This window comes from Sapajus apella, unplaced genomic scaffold (genome assembly GCF_009761245.1).
Source record: "Sapajus apella isolate SASKATOON/1434 unplaced genomic scaffold, GSC_monkey_1.0 scaffold59, whole genome shotgun sequence".
Taxonomy (NCBI): Eukaryota; Metazoa; Chordata; class Mammalia; order Primates; family Cebidae; genus Sapajus; species Sapajus apella.
The window spans coordinates 1174811-1190407 of NW_022436999.1; the positions used below are offsets into that span (position 1 = coordinate 1174811).

Below are 15597 nucleotides of genomic sequence, written 5' to 3' on the forward strand. Positions count from 1 at the left end.
TGATTTGGCCCTGCTGGAACGGGGGCTCTGTGGGCCTGAGGTTCAAGGCAAAGTTCTGGCTTAACTCTGAACTTTGCTCTGCTGTTTTGCTGAAGTCGGTCCTGGCAAAATGATGGTTTTCCAGGTCTGCTTGGGATTTAACTCACTCGCTCTCTCAAACTCTGTCTCTCTATATGTATATACAGAAACACAGGGACATACACATTCTCAATCCAGCCTCTCCGTCCCTAACTCTTGCCAATTAGAATCTCTAGTACCCTTAACTAGGTTTATCGGCACAAAGAAGCCTGAGGCTAAGTATTTATTTATTTGCAACTGTCTGAAAGCTGCCAAGAGCTGGGTGTGTTTTCTCACACTGATAGTGAACTGTCCTCCTTCTCCAGGACATCACTTCACATTCCCTGACTTTAGTTATATTTTCACCCCTGGATCTCATTAATGCAGATACATTAAACCTACTCCACATAAAACAGAATAGAGATCATAGCACGACCTAAGGGCAGATGTTCCTGGGCTTGAATCCTTTCTGCCAACGTATTTATCTGTGTTACTTTGGGAAAGCTGCCTAGGCCTGCTGAGCTGGTTTCTTAATTTATGCCCGTCTTGTGGGACTTTTTGGAGAATTTCAACCACAGAAACCTATTTCAACATAGGCATTCATGGGGTAGCTGCTTAAAATACACAGGGGTACCCAGTTCTTCAACCCGTGAGCTGCAAGAGTTGGATACGAATCCGTTAGTGATGTTGGGGACGAGTTTCTGAGAAAACATGGAAGCAAGGGCAGCATGGGCTCTCTTGGAGGACAGGGGATAAGCAGGAACAACAGAAACTCACTTGGCCTGGGATAGAACTGGTTTTAAATCCCAGAGCTCAGCCAACGATGAAAACCTTACTTGGCCTTGACTCAAGTAAAGAAAGTCAGTGTCAGCCACGTATCTCAACCCTGTGTGCACATTCAGCATTAGGAAGGAGAAATTGTGATGTACTCTTAGACGGTGCGCACAAGGACAAGGGTTCTGAGTCAACTCTAAGGCTTCTCTGTTCACTGGAGTGATTTCTTTTCCTCCTGTTCTTAAGAAGGCACCACCTGGTGGTCACTACCAGAAATGACAGAGCAGAATTACAAAGCCTCTCAACTCCCAGCCCGCAATTATTTTTCATTCATTCAGTGAATATTTACTGAGTCCTCAGTATGTGCTAGACACAGTGGTACGTGCTACATGCGCAAAGCAGGATCTAGTTGAGTGGCAAATCTCAATGAGCTCATTGTTGAGAACACCTCTGAGTGCTGGACGTATATATGGCTTTTTCCCCAGAACAAGAGCAAGGATAAAGTTCACATTCCAACTTGGGCCACGCCCTCTGCCCAGGTCTCATTCCATTTTTCAAATGAAACGTTCCGTTCAATTTTCCCCTGAGGAAGGCTTGAATTAGGAAGAGGATGTCATTCAGTTTCTGTTTTGGAAGTTTGGGCTGTTTTCTCATGACTCAGACTGCCTCTGAATGTTTTTCCTTTTATTCTAATGCTTTCCTTTCCTCCCCTTCTTTCTAAGCAGCAGGTAAGTCAGGGACAGTGGGTTAAGAGAAACGTTCCCGTTCCCTTCTCTCATTTTCACTCCTTGACATTTTGAGAAAACATTTTCAGAACTCTTGTTTCTAAATTTTCCTGTGGAATGTTCTAGTGAATATCTAGTTTTAATCCCTTGAGCACTGATTCAATTTAAGGAAAGAGTCAAATTTTAAATGGCGTCCCCACTGATGACTCAGATAGGTGACTGAACTGGGATCGTGCCATCATCAGCCCAAAAGGGAGTCACAGCTATTAAAAAAAGGAAATTGACTTTCTTGGGTAGATGGAAGGCAATTTAGAAAAAAGAGCTCCACCAAATATACTTACAGCCCCAAGAGGCCCTAGGTGAAATATGTATACATCTACCAAGACCATTGCTTATAAAAGTTAGATTCATTTTGGATATATAACTTTTCTCAATAGTTTAGGATCAGGGGCTATGGAAATACATGGGAATGGCAAGTTGGCAATAAGAAGGGGCTAGAGGAGCTATGTCCTCTGATGTTAGGACTGGTGTGAAACGGCAGGACATGCCTTCTGTCTGGGAGGGGAGGCTGGAAGTAAAGATGAACACAGATGAAGGGAAGAGAGGAAGAGGAGTCTGAGCTGGGGCATGATGAAAGAGTGAGTTTAGATGAAGGGAGTGAAAAAGCACTCACTGTATAAACATAGGCATCGCTGTGTTTACCTTCATGGCATATTTGAGTGTGTTCAGCAAAGGTTGTTACAGGAGGGAGCTCAGGTACAAAACCAGAAAACAGGGGAAGTATGGTCCGGGCATGAAAGACCTCAATATTATTCCAGAACATCTGGACTTTTCTCCCACAGATAATAGGAAGCATGAAAGAATCCTGAGCTAAAGAGTGAAAGAGCAAAGCAGGGGCTCCATGGTGGTCCGCAGCAGGGTACGTGCAGCTTGGGCTGGTGGCTAGAAGAGCCTGTGGATTCCACTGGACCTGAGTACAACTGGCTCAGCCACCTCCTGGATTAGCAAGTGACCTTAAGAAAGCCTGTTTCCTCCTCTGCAAAATGGGAATAATAATTGTAATAGCAACTGATCCAAAGGTAAGAGTTATCTCAATTGCTCAGTCAGTTACCGATCAAACTCCTTGTTCTACTCTATTCTCCTTTCTCACTAGGGTACTTTACCAATCCTTTTAAAAAAAAAAAAAAAAAAAAAAAAAAAACTTTGTAAAAGAAAAACAAATTAGTTCACCCATTGTGGAAAGCAGTATGGCAATTCCTGAAAGAACTAAAAGCAGAATTACCATATGACCCAGCAATCCCACTGCTGGGTATATACCCAGAGGAATAGAAATCATTCTACCATAAAGATACATACACATGAATGTTCACTGCAGCACTATTCACAATAGCAAAGACATGGAATCAACCTAAATGCCCATCAACGGCAAACTGGATAAAGAAAATGTGGTACGTATACGTCATGGAATACTATGCAGCCATAAAAAAGAATGAGATCATGTCTTTTGCCGGAACATGGATGGAGGTGGAGGCTATTATCCTTAGCAAACTAACACAGGAACAGAAAACCAAATACCGCATGTTCTATCTTACAAGTGAGAGCTAAATGATAAAAGCTTATGAACACAAAGAAACAATAGACACTACGGTCTACTTGAGGGTTGGGGGTGGCAGGAGGAGAGGAGCAGAAAAAATAACTACTGGGTACTAGGCTTAATACCTGGCTGATGAAATAATCTGTACAAAAAATCCCTGTGACATGAGTTTACCTATGTAACATACTGTCACATGTACCCCTGAACCTCAAATAAAACTTAAAAAAAGGCCAGGCATGGTGGCTCATGCCTATAATCCCAGCACTATGGGAGGCCAAGGAGGGTAGATCACTTGAGGTCAGGAATTCGAGACCAGCCTGGCCAACACAGTGAAACCCTGTCTCTACTAAAAATACAAAAATTATCCTAGCACCTTGGGAGGCCAAGGCAGGTGGATCACGAGGTCAAGAGATCGAGATCATCCTGGCCAACATGGTGAAACCCCATCTCTACTAAAAAATAAAAAAAATTAAAAAATTATCTGGGCATGGTGATGCATGCCTGTAGTCCCAGCTACTCGGGAGGCTGAGGCAGAAGAATTGCTTGAACCTGGGAGGCGGAGGTTGCAGTGAGCTGAGATTGCGCCACTGCACTCCAGCCTGGCACCTGATGACAAAGTGAGACTATGTCTCAAAAAAAAATTAGCCAGGCATGGTGGCCAGTGCCTGTAATCCCAGCTACTCAGGAGGCTGAGGCAGGAGAATTGTTTGAACCCAGGAGGAGGAGGCTGAAGTCAGCCAAGATCGCACCATTGCACTCTAGCCTGGGTGACAAGAATGAAACACCATCTCAAAAAAAAAAAAAAAAGGGGAAAAAGAAAATAATACTTTGGAAGGCCGAGGCGGGTGGATCACGAGGTCAAGAGATCGAGACCATCCTGGTCCACATGGTGAAACCCCGTCTCTACTAAAAATACAAAAAATCAGCTGAGCATGGTAGCGCATGCCTGTAATCCCAGCTACTCCAGAGGCTGAGGCAGGAGAATTGCCTGAACCCAGGAGGCGGAGGTTGTGGTGAGCCAAGATCGTGCCATTGCACTCCAGCCTGGGTAACAAGAGCGAAACTCCATCTCAAAAAAAAAAAAAAAAGAAAAGAAAATAATACTGTAGTGGCATCATCAAGCTCTTGTGAGAATCCAGCGGGTAGCATGAAGTAAGCACTCAAACGATGGCTTACGTGTTCCAGTGCTTTGATGGTCACAGATTGGTGAGAAGGGCAAGACTAGTAGCTGAAACCATTTAGGAGGCTAGTATGGGAATTCAGAAATCAAACGGCAAAGTGCTCAGCCAGGCAGAGGTTTCCTAACCACAGTGGCTGTGGAAAACACGTTGCTGCCACTTCCATTTCAAAGGAAGGTCAAAGACGTATGGCCATTAGAAAAGCAAAGTGGAGAGAAGGATCCGGGTTGAGACCTAGAGCCTGGGCTCTGGGAGAAAGCGGCCCCGTCAGCAGAGAACAGGAAGAATTAGTTCCGCGCCAGGCAAGCTCGGTCCCAGCTGCCAAGACACGAGGAGGAGGAAATTGGAAGCCAACTGGGCTTGCTCCTTCACTTCCTGGGAGAAGTGCTCTTCTCAAATATCCGCTTATCTGCTGACCAGCTCATTATGCACAGTCGCTCTCTACTCGGACCCCATTTCTCCTTCAGAGCACATGTCACCACCTGCCGAAGTCTATGTTTGTTTACTGATGTGTTTTATCATCTGGCTGGGTCCCAATAAAACGTAGGTTCCAAGAGGGATGGTGCTTGTGTGATTTCACATCTTTTGTACCAAAAGCAGTGCCTGGCACATAGTAGATGCTTAATAAACATTAGTTATTGTTATTAAAGTGCTTTAAAAAGTGCCTGGCGCACTAAACATATTCAGTAAGTATTTGTGCTTTTTGGTGGATATCTTAGAAAACTTGGAAAAAGAGAAAGACAGCCAGGAAGTGCTTGAACCTTGGAGAATAGTCACACTTAGTCATCAGGAAGAAGAAGAATTCACAGAGCAGTTACAGAGATTAGAAAACAGCGGCCTTCTTTCGGTCAGAGAAGAGAGGCAAAGCATGCCCACTGTGAAGGTCACACCTCAGACCATGGAGCCATAGGCTTTTCCAAGTACTAATGCAGAACAGGAAAAAGAGGCAGAACCAGTTCATCTTGGGACAGGTGAACAGTCAGGAGAAAAAAAAAAGAATGGGTATTTTCTGACAACAGGTAAGAAAGGCCCTTGGTCTGAGTCAATTTCTAACATATAAGAAACTGACATGCAATGGCCACTTTGGCCCAGTCCTTTCCTTTCCTCTCCTCCAGTCAGATCATTTCGAAATCCAGATTCTGGCAGAGTTCACAAGAGCTCACTTAGCTGGGAGACCAAACATCAAGGTAATTAGCAAATTCATAACGGACTACTCCAGATATACTGGGATTGCAAGATCAGCTCGTTCAGCAAATATCTACTGTGCACTGAGAAAATTCTTGTCAAAGTCATTCATATAACTTCATGGTGACACCGGTCTCTGTAGCCAGTAGAATAGAAGTGTTGCCACTTCTCAACCTCTTCCCCACAGGTCAAGGCTCAGAGGCTGTGAATGCCCAAGCACTTGCATCTCAGGTAGCATCAGGTAACGTGGCATTCCTGAACGCTCTCACAAGGACTGAGCTAAAATTCCCAGGGCTGTCTTTCAATTCAAATCAAGATGCTGCTAAATCAGATCATGAACAAGGGCGAGCTGTGGTGAAGTACCCTGGAGTCCATCTTCAGCCATTAAGTGAGATCAAAATGTCAGCCATCTATAAACCCCTAATCAAAACAACAGAATGACCACTGACTCCATCTTTATCGCCTGCCTTGATTTCAGAGTATGGGCAAATAAGCCCAGAGAGAATATAAAAATCCTTCTCCCTATAACCTTCCATAAGCCACATTCATGACAAGATATCCTTAAAACATGTCTTAGTAAACCTGAGAGTAAGACATGTTTCTCTAATATCTTGCCAGCATGGAAAATAAAGGGTCCCCATTAATTCCATCGAGATCTACGTCACTCAGAAGGAAGTGCTAGTGGTGTGCCTATCTGCCTTTTCACAAATACTAAAAACTCCTGAACTGCTACTTTCTGATTATTCTTGAATTTAAATCCATGGAAAAAAAAAAACTGCTAATTCCCTCAGAGAAGCATGATCATTACTCTATCTTAGAATTATCAGGTGAGACTAATGTGTAAAAATATATTAGGAATGTTAGATGGACAATAATGTTGACCTTTGTAGTAGTTCCCTTTAGGAAGGATACACTTAACACCCACTGTTCTTACTGTTCAGACACGTAAAATGAGGTAGTAGCCAATAAAACAGACAGGTTTTTGGCCTGCCTCTGTCCTGACATGGGATTAGGCCAATTTCTTAACTTCTCCACTTAAAATGAGTTACAGAGTCTCTATAAGAATGGTATGAGCTAATGTAAAGGACTTCACATGCCGCCTGGCTCACAGTTGCTGATTTGGGGGGTTGCTTTTTGTTTTATTGGGGTTTTGTTTACCTTTTCAATATTGAAATTCATTTAGAGGGCAGCCTCCCGTTTCAGCAAGACAGTGAGGAGATACACATTCACACTCACCTCCTACAAGCACCTGGAAATATCCTATATAATTTATTTTTAAATTCATAGCTGAACCTGCAATAAGAAAGAAGAAATTACCAGGTGCCAGAGCCAAAGCAACAACTAAAAGCAGAAACAAGCATAAATTCACTCCACTTAGGGAGTGACAGGATCATGGTGAGGGGGAAGGAGAGAAACAAGTATTGGTCCAGGGGAGGAAGGCATTTAGATTTCAACTAGCACAGAGTTTGGGAAACAGGCAAAGTCTGTGGGGTCTGCCCCAGGTGGAAGTCTGCTGCACTGAGTGAGGCACCTCAAAGAGCTGAAGCCACAGAGATGAGACTCATATGTTTCTGTCCCTCTCCTGGGAAGGAGAACAAAAGCCTTCCCTTGCAAAGTTTAAACTCCAGATCTCTGCCCCAGGAACAAAATGTCCCAGTACAAATATAGGCTTCCTATATGGTCCAGAAATGCCCAATCTGAGAAATTCACATAAAAATTTGTCCTGGACTAATGAATGAGCAGGGGAAAAGCCAGAGCAAATTTCCCACAATCCATGCCGCAGACAATTCCTACCAAGAAATGAGACCCGCTGAGTTCACAAGTTACAAAAGCACATCAAAGGGGAGGATTCTAGCCCCAGTGACTAGAAGTAGAAAACTTTAAAAGAATAGAATTGAGTGTGTTTAAAATGAGAGAAAAACTAATCAGATGCCAAAATTACATTTGATGAAATTCAACATTCAATCACGATTTTTTTAAAAAAACAAACAAGAAAACACATCTTACAAATCTAAGAAAGACATTTTCTTGTGTGACACATATACACCATGGAATACTACGCAGTCATAAAAAGGAATGAGATCATGTCGTTTGCTTGGACATGAACGGAGCTGGAAACCGTCATCCTCAGCTAACACAGGAACAGAAAACCAAACATCACATGTTCTCACTCATAAGTGGGAGCTGAGCAATAAGAACACATGGACACATGGGAGGGAACAACATACACTAGAATCGGTGGGGTGGGAAGAGCATCAGGAAGCACAGTTAATGGATGCTGGGCATCATTCCTAGGTGATAGGATGATCTGTGCAGTAAACCACTATGGCACACGTTTACCTACGTAACAAACCTGCACATCCTGCACCTGTACCCTGGAACTTAAAACAAAAGTTGAAGGGAAAAAAAGGTATTTTCTTAATCCAATAAAAGGTACACTTCAACCAACCCAGAGCAGCATTATTCTTGGTGGCACAAGCTCTCCTTTTAAAGCCAGGGATGAGACTAGAAAGGTTACTACTCTCACTGCCTCTGCCCAACACTGTTTTGTGAAGGAGGGAAAACTTTTTGTAACGAGCCTGAAAGCAGACATTTAGGCTTTGCAAACTAGGCAGTCTCTGTTGCAACTATTCAACTCTGATGTTATAATACAATGCTATCACAGGCAATATGGATGTTGCTTTGTTTCAATAAAACTTTATTAACAAAAACAGGTGATATCATGAAAGTCCAAGTCAGTACATCAAGACAAGAAAAATAAGTGAAAGTCACATGACATGAAGAAGAAAAGACCTGTCATCATTATTAAAAGATATCTCTGTCTGCATAATGTATGAGTATCTAAACCATGAAAATTAATGAGTTCAGCAAAATATACAAAAATAACATTCTATACACCAACAACAATAGGAAAAGATGTAATAAAAAGATGCCATTGACAGCAACAAAAATGTGGGATAAAAAAATTTAAATTAGCTGGATGTGGTGGTGAGCACCTCTGGTCATAGCTACTCAGAGGGAAGCTGAGGCACGAGTGTCACTTGAGCCCAGGCGCTGGGAGGCTGCAGTGAGCTATGATTGTACCACTGCACTTCAGCCTGGGAGACCTTATCTCAAAAAAAAAAAATGAAAGAAATATGAGATACTTATGAAGACATTTAACAAGGATATGTAAGAAAAGTAAGGCAAAAATTATGAAATTCTACTGAAAGACCTAAAAAAAGAACTAAATAAACATAGCTATACCATAGTTGTAGATGAGAAGACCCAGGATGATAAGAGAGCAAATTCTTATGATTTATCTGTAAATCATCTGAGTAATTCCAACAAAAGCTCAATAGGAGTTCCACATTCCTAAAATATACTCGAAAGTATAATGAGCTTAGAATAGCCAAAACAATTCCAAAGAAGAAAAATGAGGTGGAACAAACTACCCAAACCTGTAAGACCAAGGTAATTAAAATAGGGTAGAGGCAGAGTAAACAAACACACCATTAACAAGGAACAGAAGCCAGACACAGGCACATGTATTTGGGAATGTGTGTATGACAGTGGGAAAAGATTGGCTCCAGGCAACTGAGACAACTGGACATGCATACGGAAAAACATAAAAGTGGACGCCCATGTTACATACACACAGAAATCAATTCTAAATGTCTGTGAAACACTACCTTTGAAAACTTTAAAAGAATGTAAAGGAAATTATTTTTTTTACGTTTTACTGAGTTTTAGGTTTCGGGGTACATAGGGGGAACATGCAGGATTGTTGCATAGGTACACACATGGCAATGTGGTTTGCTGCCTTCCTCCCCATCCCCTATATCTGGCATTTCTCCCCATGTTATCCCTTCCCAACTCCCCACCCCCTGTTGTCCCTCCCCTAGGTTCCCCCCACAGACCTCAGTGTGTGAGAACACATAGACACAGGGAGGGGATCATCACACGTTGGGGAAATTATTTTTATGACGTTGAGATAGGGCAGTGTTTCTTTTAAAAAGTACACAAAAATGTACAAACCACAAAGGAGAAACGGATAAATTTGACTACATTAACATTTAGCAGTTCTCTTTAATAAGATTCATCATAAAAAGTGAAAACATAAGCCGAGACTAGTAAAGCTATTTGGGGCCCATTAAACTGACAAAGAATTAATACTAGACTATAAATGATTCTTATAAATCATAAATAAAAGGGCCAATGGCAATAGAAGAGCTAGCAAAGAATATAAATGGGCAATTCACAAAAGAGGAAACTCAGATGGCTGCTGAGTACAGAAGAGACACTCAATCACACTAGAACGCAGAGAAATGCAATTTCAAACAATGAGATACAATTCTGTGCCAATCAGATTAACAAAAATTACAAATCTGTTAACTAAGAGGATAAGGGGAAACAGTAACTAGCGATGGAAGCATAATTACAACTGCTTTGGAGGGCAATTTGGAATATTCACCCTGTTAAAAATGTGTATGTTCTAGAGCCTAGCCATTTTTCCTTTGAGTACTGGCTCTAGACAACCTCTAGTACATATTTCTAAACAGGCACACAGATAGTTACTGCATCACTGTTTGTATTAACAAAAAAAGTGAAAGCATCTGAACTTTCTCTCAGGTGAACAGATGAAGGCTGTATTTACATATACTGGAATCCCATGGAACAGTTCTACAGTTTGGTTTGCCTGTCCTCTCCCAATCTCACGTTGAAATTGGATCCCCAGTGTTGAGGTTGGAACTGATGGGAGGTGTTTCGATCATGGTGGTGGATTCCACATGAACGGCTTGGGACTGCCCTTGCAATAATGAGTAACTCTTCACTCCATTAGTTCCCTCGAGAGCTGGTTGTTAAAAGGAGCCTGGCACCTCCTTTTCTCTTTCTCTCCTCCTCTCTTGAAATGTGATCTGCACACACTGGTTTCCCCTCACTTTCTGCCATGCGTGGAAGCAGCTGGGAGCCCTCACCAGAAGCGGATGCTGGCGACATGCTTCCCGTACAGCCTGAAGAACCAGGAACCAAATGAATTTCTTTGCTTTATAAATTACCCAGCCTCAGGTAGTCCTTTACAGCAACACAGCTGGACTGAGACAGCAGTTAAAACAAATCAACATGGATAAACCTCAAAGACAATGTCAGAAGGATACATACAATATAATTCCTATGAATTTTTAAACATTCCCTCAAAAGGCACAAACACACCTGGGAATGAAGCATGACGATATTGGCAGAAGGATGAATATTGCTGGAAAAAGGGGAGAAGGGAGACAGGTATGGGGGAAGCGAGGGGTGTTTAGGAATATCTAAAACAGTTTCTTTCAAAAACAAGAAAGAGCAAGATGAAAGAACACAAGCAAACACACCCAGCACATTAGCATCTGTTTCACATCCATGCTGGGAACGTGTCTGTCTATCATTTAATGTTCTGTAGTATTCTGTAGGCTTGGACTATTTCACCATTTCAAACGTTATTTTAAAAGGAAATCATGTTTGGAACAAATGTACAAGTCTCATGACATTATTAAAAGGCCTCTAAAACCACATGTTGCCCTGAACAAAACCAGTGCTCCCTGCCCTCATCACCCACCTCAGTTGCTGCACCTATGCCAGTGACTCTTCACTCTTTCCAAAAATCAAAGCCTCATACAAAGAATGAGTATTTGCAAGACTCAAAAATATTCACAAGAATGTGCCACATGCTTTAAAGGTAATTTTAAAAGGATTCCGGAAATGTTTGGGGCAATAGCAACATCAATGGAAGCATCAAAGAATTACATCTATCCCAAGGTCACTGCTTTGAAGAGAGAAAAATCCATTTACACTGTAAGTCTGATTAAAAAAAAAAAAAATCATCAGCAGCAACTGAAGTCATTCCTCTCTTAGCTGTCAACGTTATCCAATATCTGAGCCAAGGCACTGACTGCACTGAGAATGCCCTAGGAGTGGACGTTGGGGCCAGCATTATAAATTACACCACATCCTTACAAAGAGCATGTCATTCAACACAAGGCTCACATAGCGGTTGTAAATTATCGCAGATCCTTGTGTCATCCAAGGGGGATTTACCTAGGTATTTTTCTCAGAAAATAGGAAACTTGTTAATCAAACACTGAGCCCTATGGGTCGGCAGAAAGGAAACACTATTTTCACAGTGAGCTCAGACCCAGCAGCTACAGTAAGGACAGAGCACACTCAAGAGAACGGCAGAAGAATTAAAGAACACGACCAGCATGGAGCGAGGGATTCACTTTCGACAACAGCCTCCTGCATTATTTCTGAATCTATAATCAGGAGAAATGCTTGAAAGGCCCCAGCCCACTTTGCAGACAACAATTTCATTGTCGATTGTCAGTTCCTCACACAAAGCCTTCATTATGTTTACAACATACATTGCAATATACTCACAAAGCATGGACATATTTGCTCATAAATATTTACGTATTTCACAAATATTGACTGCCTACTGTGGCCCAAGAGCTGGATCTGTACACAAACAGTAAAGAGAAATGGCTCCATCCTTGCCCTCACTGAATTTGTGATAGATTAACTACATTGTTAACAAACTAAATGGCCAGTTTCTTCTAACAAGACTAATTCTCCCTTCATTTATCAATATTTGAATCTGCCTAATGAAGGACTCCTATGCACCTTTTCAATTTGCAAGATTACAGACTGTCCCTATAAGCTACCATATGTTGAGATTCCTGTGTTCATGGTTCCTGGGTGTAAGAACTAATCAAATGGAATCATTAATGTCTCATTCACCTTACTGAATAATATAACTATGCTTTATTTTTATTTTATTATTTTTTTGAGATGGAGTCTTGCTCTGTCACCCAGGCTGGAGTGCAGTGGCATGATCTTGGCTCACTGCAGCCCCTACCACCCAGGTTAAAGAGATTCTCCTGCCTCACCTTCTGCGTAGTTGGCATTACAGGCACGCACCACCACGCCCGGCTATTTTTTTTTTTTAGCAGAGATGGGCTCTCGCAATGTTAATCAGGCTGGTCTCAAACTCCCGAACTCAGATGATCCACCCACCTCAGCCTCCCAAAATTCTGAGATTACAAGCATAAGTCACTGAGCTTGGCCCTATGCTCTATTTCATAGGAGCCACTGGATGATTAACTTTGCTTACGTGACAAGAGAAATACCTCATAAACAATTGCTAAAATATATTGTTTGCTTACACTATGTCATGCACCATCAAGTACTTTCTACTTATTTACTTGCGTACTCCTTACAGCCACTGAGCAATGTTGGCATTAGTGTTTCACCCAGTTTACAGATGAGGGAAAATGAGGAACAGAGAGGTTCACAACCAGCCCAGAGTCACACAGTAGTAACTGGTTGAGGCACAATTCAAATTCTGTCCTGAGCTCTCCATCATTACACAAAATTGCCTTAGAGACAGGCAACAAAGGTAGAGGTAAAACTTCTCCCATGAAAGGAAGGTGCTACTTTTAGGAGTCTCACCGGGAATCATCACAGATATGTCAGGCGTGGCTAATAGCGTCTGTTTTTCAGAACTGTTTATAACAGCAAGAAAGGAAGCAGGGGAAAATGCTGCAAGAGTCTAAAAATCCAACAGCACGACATTCTTTAAAGTTCAAAGAACCAGGTATAAAAGTTTTACAAATTATCAACACATCAAGATCTTCCCTCCTTTAAAAGAAAATCTCATCTCTGTGTATAGAAAACTAACTACAAAGAATATACAATAAAACGTTCATTATACTTACCTCTTAGTGGTCATATCACAGGTGATTTTACTGACTTTTGCTTGTCTAAATTTTTTAAAAATGTTCTTGACAAAGCAGAAACCCATCTAATAAGCAATTAAACAAGTGTCAATCAAATCATTTATATCCAAAATAATATCAAAGACTATTTCTAAAATGCCTACTGATCTATAATTGTTATTGGTTTTCAGGTCTTTTTGGTTGTGTTCCCCAACCACCCAAAAGTTTGAACATGGATTTCCAAACATAAAGATTTAGTTATTTCAAAATTACATTTATTCCCTAACTTCACATACACTTAAAATTTTCATAAAAAACAAAAATTAATGAAGTAAATAAAAATTCTAACATCTTATTTTCAGGTCCTAATGGATTATCATCCACAAACCCTGAGAAACAATAGAGCATAAATACACTATTACCAGAGTACTGAAAATAAATTACAGTCATCCCTCAGTATCCCAGGGAGATTGCTTCTAGTACCCCCAACGGAGAATACCAAAATCTACAGATGCTACAGTCCCTTATATTGATATGAAATGGTGTTGTATTTTCATATAACCTATGCCACCCTCCTGTATACTTTAAATCATCTCTAGATCAGTTATAATGCCTAATACAATGTAAATGTTATGTAAATACTTGTTATACTATATTGGGTTTTATTTACTTTTTTTAATGTTTTCAAGCTACAGGTTTTTTGACAAATATGAATTCCTTCCAATCTCCTGGGTTTTCCTTGGATCTCTGGAATTGCCTTCAAAGCTGAATTCCACTCATAGAACCTGATACAAGGGAATTCCATGAGCAAAATGGATGCAGCAAAGCAAGGCAGGTAAGGAGAGAAAGTTCACCCCTCCTCAGGAAACTCATCAGAGGTTTTCAAATGATGCATGCCATCATGGGGCCAGAATTTCACCTTTGAAAGATCCATTGGGCCCAAGTATATGGGATTGAAAGCAGGACTAGAACTCTTTGCAACAAAGATAGATGATTCTCTGACACAAGAAAAAAAAAATGAAAATTAAAAAAAAATTAAATGGAAAGAAGAGAAATGAGAGAGCTTCTACTGACCACCCTGAGATTCTCAGGAAAAAACTCATAATCAAAGTCATCTGCTGAACTGGAAGGAGACTTGAAGAAAAAAGATCTGTCAAAGGGCAAAATGACAACACATTTACGTTAAAGAGCTCAAGTAGCTTTGTTTGCAATTCTAGAATGGGGCAATACTTCGTTCCACTGAAAATTTTGCACCACCTAATACTGTAAGTGCACCAATGAGCGGGCAGAGATGGTTGGCTTTGTAAGCAGAAGAGGCTAGAGAAAGCAAAAACACTGGTCACTGCAAAGTTACTTTCTTTGTAAACCAGGAACAGGGAAACAAAAGGAAAAAAAAAACACCTAGTTAACATCGTTCCTTCAGGTTACTTTTTGTTGTAAGGATCAAAGCAAAGAGAATTCATTATTAGGCTGATTGAAGATTGAAACTGCCCTGTTTGGGAAATTAGGTTGTTATCTCATATCCCTGATTTATTAGAAGGTGACATGGAACGTTAGCATGAGTGACTTCATTCTGATTTTCAATCTCGCTTGTTGGGGTCAAGTGCAGAAGCTTAGTCCAAAATTATGGGCTCCTGTAATTTTTATTTAACAGTTCCAACAACTACCCAGAAGTGTGCCACAGGAATCAGTATGGGGTGGGGTGGAGGGCAGTGTATGCATATACCTATGCATACACTCAAACACACCTTTTGATTAAAATAATTCACTGTAAATGACTCAAGGAGTCTACTTTCAATGTATGCTTTGAGTTTTTTTTCCCCACATTAAATTCATTTTAGCATAAATGGTTCCCATCTTTCTATATAAGTCTATTTCAAGACAGTTTGCAGAAGCTGGAAAAGTGGGGTGCAATGTAAAATGGAAAGTTAATTTGTCTGAACCTTTCTCAAGGCGATCATATGACAGAGAAAGAGGCAAGACTCGATATGGAAATATTAATATCTTATAAGGCCCTGAAACACTTGGTAATTAATTTTTCAGCAGGAAGAAGTTTTTATTTCAGTGGTAAGAATAGCTACCAACACCATGGCATAGAAGAGACAGAAAATAAAAATCAAAGGACCTAAGAAGACAGTAAAAGAGAGGAGGCATGGTCATACACTGATTCTTATACTCAGGGATCTCATTCAACAGGAAGATGGCAGGACTTGACAATTTCAGGCAGGCTGCTGCCACTGTGATTGGTTCTTCTAGGCCAAAAAAAAAGAGGGTAAGCCTGCTTTACAATACCAAGCCAGGATTTAGATCTCTCCAGCAAAGGAACCAAATGGACTATGAAATTCTTCAAA

At 41.0% G+C, this 15597-nt stretch overlaps 1 protein-coding gene and 1 long non-coding RNA gene across 12 annotated transcripts in view; both read right to left on the reverse strand.

The window, feature by feature from the left end:
- The window catches only part of RGS6 (regulator of G protein signaling 6), a 627092-nt gene that overhangs the window by 545784 nt on the left and 65711 nt on the right, over positions 1-15597 (reverse strand). The window lies entirely within an intron of this gene.
- On the reverse strand, positions 244-13168 carry LOC116528490. The gene is made up of 3 exons (XR_004259062.1): positions 13094-13168; positions 5598-5607; positions 244-258 (listed from the first exon to the last, which is right to left on the reverse strand). It is a non-coding gene; the product is annotated as an uncharacterized LOC116528490 (long non-coding RNA).